General features: G+C 36.2%; 1 long non-coding RNA gene across 1 annotated transcript; it reads right to left on the bottom strand.

Annotated features, from left to right (window-relative positions):
* Nucleotides 1–360: 360 nt before the first annotated feature.
* LOC109121581 (uncharacterized) lies at nt 361–2,474 on the bottom strand. The gene is made up of 2 exons (XR_002028836.2): nt 1,869–2,474; nt 361–942 (listed from the first exon to the last, which is right to left on the bottom strand). It is a non-coding gene; the product is annotated as an uncharacterized LOC109121581 (long non-coding RNA).
* Between the last annotated feature and the right edge of the window lie 1,556 nt (nt 2,475–4,030).

A 4,030-nucleotide genomic window follows, 5' to 3' on the forward strand; every position in this document is an offset into this window, starting at 1 on the left:
CATGACTTAATCCTGGACTCACAGTGCATATTATTGCTGTTCGAGCATTTTCTCCAAGTGAAGGTCGTAATATTCGTGTAAGTTTTGAATCTCTACATGACCCTGTTGTGAAAATGAATCCATTTGGGAATTGGATGAGGAAAAAGGTATTAAATATGAAGGGAAGTAGCAAAAGAAGCTATTGGTTTTAGCTATAACTAAAGAGAGAAAAACTAGTTTTGAATTTGATTTTTTATTGTCAGTACAAAAGCTATTTGTGAATTTGAATTCTTATTGTCATTGAAGGACGTTATAGCAGTAAGCTGTTACAATCACGTGTGTGTGTGTTTGTTTGTACGACAATTCACAATTCACAATCTAGGAAGAAAGTAGGAGCAGAATTTTATGGTTCACCTGAAGCATTGTTCCTATTCTGTATTAAGAAAACTGACATAATTGCATTTGGCGTGCAGATGGCAATATTATCTGGTTGTTGCCATAGCATTAGAGGCTGCATTTGTCCTTTAGAATCGATTCAGTGCAGAATAAATGGTGTCACTAGCAGAAGTGAGGTTGAAAGTGCAGAATAAATCGATTCAGTGCTGAATAAACCAGAACCGCCTGATCAACATGCGAGTTGGTTTTGTTTGTGTTAATTTGTAATTGTTTTGTGTTTCAACAGCCTTAGTAAACCAATATTTCCCTGTAATGCAAGGTGGGCCAAGCTGGACAGCAAGCTGCGTGCATGTTAATATTTCAGTCTTTCATGCTCATCACAACATCACTGTCAAGTTCTTCGGTGCCTACCACTGTGCCCATTAGAAGTTGTGAAGGTTTCTCAAATGCAACTAACATTTCCTTTCAAAGTATTGATCTCCAGCAGTATTCATTATTTATGTCCAGTTGTGTTGATTTGAAGCTTTGTAACCCAAAAGTCAAGTTGTTCTACAACTCATTCTCAACCTGTAGAACCATACGAGCAGAATTTATAATCCTTAATTCATCAAATACAAACTGAAAACACATTTATAATAAACCATTGTAGGACAAGCCTATAATGATAGGATTCCATATAGGCCCTAAAGAAGAGATCCCATTGAAAGAACATTGCAAGAAAACCATTCATTCCATAAAAAGAAAAAAATTACTAAAATTATAGTTAGGCTCTATTGACCAAATCCATTGCATAGCATGAAATAAAAGTATGACAACCATTTGTTGAAAAGTGACATCTTACAAATTGAAAAAAAACCCATTTACAATCATTTTGAAGAAATGTACAACTTTTATCACAAACTGTTTCAATTATTGTTATGTGAGAACAATAGTAAGAGGATTTGCCAACACTAGTTATAGGAGCTATTTTTCCCAAATACCAAAAATGCATTAAATACTTGATAAAACAAAAACAAAAAAGAATCACAAACCTTTGACATTATATAGGGGTGGGAAAAAATGTAGCCACAATCAGTCCTACACAAAATTCACTTCAAATGATTGACGAAGATAATTAATAGAACATTTCCTTCTAATTATGATTAATTGGTGAGCCATAGTAGCACAAACTTCTTTGGCACCCATATCAAGAGGTTATAAGGTAAACTTAGAAATTTTGTTATCATACTCAGGGAGTGATACTCTTAATACACTAGTGGGTAGTTGAGATCATCTTGGTGAACAGTGTTGGATCAGTATGTTTTATGCCTTGTAACTTGGATGAAGAACAAAAACATGTCTCATAACTTAAAACCAGACAGAACATCAAATAATGAATGGACTAGCATTGCAGATCATGTAGCATGGCTTAGATAGCACATACTCAACTGAGAAATACAACACCATCTAAAGTCAGCAATGATTCATACTCTACAATTCTGTGGATGACTCACATGTAAAAGTACCAATTGAGACAAAAGCATCTTCTGGGGACATGCATCAATTTGCTCTCTTGTGGCTACTGGCAGGACCAATTTCTTTAGAGAAGTTTGTGTCAGCGTATATCTCACCCAACCAATGGTTTTGGGCCATCATAATTTACTCCCAGATATTGATCCAATACATTCTTGAATGCCTGCAGCAGAAAACAATAAGAACACAAATTTTTATCTCAATGTCCAAAAAATAGAAAATCATAAATACACAAACTTTTCTTATCTTGGACAATGAGGTTCATTTATGTTGGATTCTGCAACTTCTAAGATTTATTTTTCATGGGCAAGCTTAGAGATCTTATACGGGGTTGAAATTGGAGACAGATGCAAATGTAGGAAAATAAATGCACACGAATCCAAAAACATAATAATAATAGAAAAAGAATATAAAAGAAACAAAAAAGGCACACAAGTTCATGTTTATAAACATATTAATAATGAGATTAATTATAGAAAAGTAGAGAAGCAAAAAGGAAAACATCTTGCTAGTCATCCACTCGAGAAATGCCAATAAGAGATGCAATTATATTAGGGGAAGAAACACAATGCAAAGTTTTGCAACATGGCCTCTGTTGATACCTCGCGTTCCTGACGATCCACGTAGTTGCCAAATGGATGGATGCGTAGTTCTCAACCAATACAGGTTCTTGACTCAGTCGGTTTACCTGGAAAAGACGTTCGGATAGGGTGTCCGGACGCACCCTCCGATGGTTTTGTCAGTCATGGTTAGAGAGAGATAATCAGTTGGCTTTTTACTAGGTATTGCAAGCTTACCTTCCTCTTTGTGTGAAGGTTGATATATATAGTATCAGAAGCTTTGATTCCCTCTTTAATGGCAGGGAGATATTTTGTATTGTCATGATGACACTAGGTGGTGACAAAGCCATCATCACCCTACAGACAGTTTGACAGAGATCGTGGTAAGTGATGCGGCTGTCAGAGATCGTAGGAAGTGACTTGTTGTCACTTTATCTTGTCCTTTCACCCTGCAGGTGGCGGACGTGGGCCATGGCAGGTTGTTGTGATAACGTGTGAAACTTGCTTACTTCTGTCAATGATCCGGACCATTATATCCGGATGGACTATGTTGGTCATCCGGACGTGTCGTGGAAGCCGTCCGAATGTTTTATGCTTATAAGAGTCGTTTGACCTTCCTTGAGGCGGTCCGGATATGAGGTGGAAGTCGTTCGGATGTCTTATGTTTTATAAGTGTCGTTTGAACTTCCTTGAGGCGGTCCGGATATGAAAGCGCATCACGTGTATTCGGATGAGGGTGATCCGGATGGTAATGCGTGCCACGTGTCGCCCTGAGGTGCGTGCCACGTGTTTTCAGGAGGAGGGGTCCCTACAGCCTCTATTGTCAAATGGTTGTATTTTCCAAATAAGTATAATGATAGAAAACCCAGGCTAGAAAAAGACCCTGAATATTGAATCAAAATCTCTTCAAAGCTAAGACACTTGCTAAACAAGATTACGCAGATAAAATTAAACAAGTGCTCTATATGAAAATTTTATTTCTTACCCAAAGCAATAAAAATAAATAAAGAACCAAATCTCATCATTCTTCTATGATTAAAGAAGTCTAGATTGATAGTTTATTAGACAAAAGAATCCACGATGATCATCTAAGTGGAAGTATGACAAAATAAAATGGAAAAAAAACCTTTTTGTTCTGTTTTATCAATGGAAGGTTGAGAGGTGAGCAACAATCACTAGTAACTCCAGAAACCTCCAGGCTGTGTCTTGTTAAATCATTGATAACCCCCAAAAATTCAATCTTTAAGAAGAAAGTAATGAACTTGAAAAAATCTCTAAATTTAACCTCAAGTTGAAAATATTATTAGTTTAAGTTTCACTATCATGACTTATGAGGTTATCCGGTTCCTACTTTTGGGGGGTGGAGGGTCTGCACATCACTAAAATAACTAGATATGAACTCTTCAAAAGACAAAAAAACTCCATCAAACTTCAAGCCAAGCACTTCAAATATAACATAAGTTGTAAACCACTATTTGATGTTTCATAATACAAATGTTGTCCAAATCAACTAAGATACTTGAAACATCAGAAAATAGATGATCAACAAAAGATGAAGAAACAAAATGAATGAAAACAATCTT

The sequence above is a fragment of the Vitis vinifera genome, chromosome 18 (assembly GCF_030704535.1).
Source record: "Vitis vinifera cultivar Pinot Noir 40024 chromosome 18, ASM3070453v1".
Lineage (NCBI taxonomy): Eukaryota > Viridiplantae > Streptophyta > Magnoliopsida > Vitales > Vitaceae > Vitis > Vitis vinifera.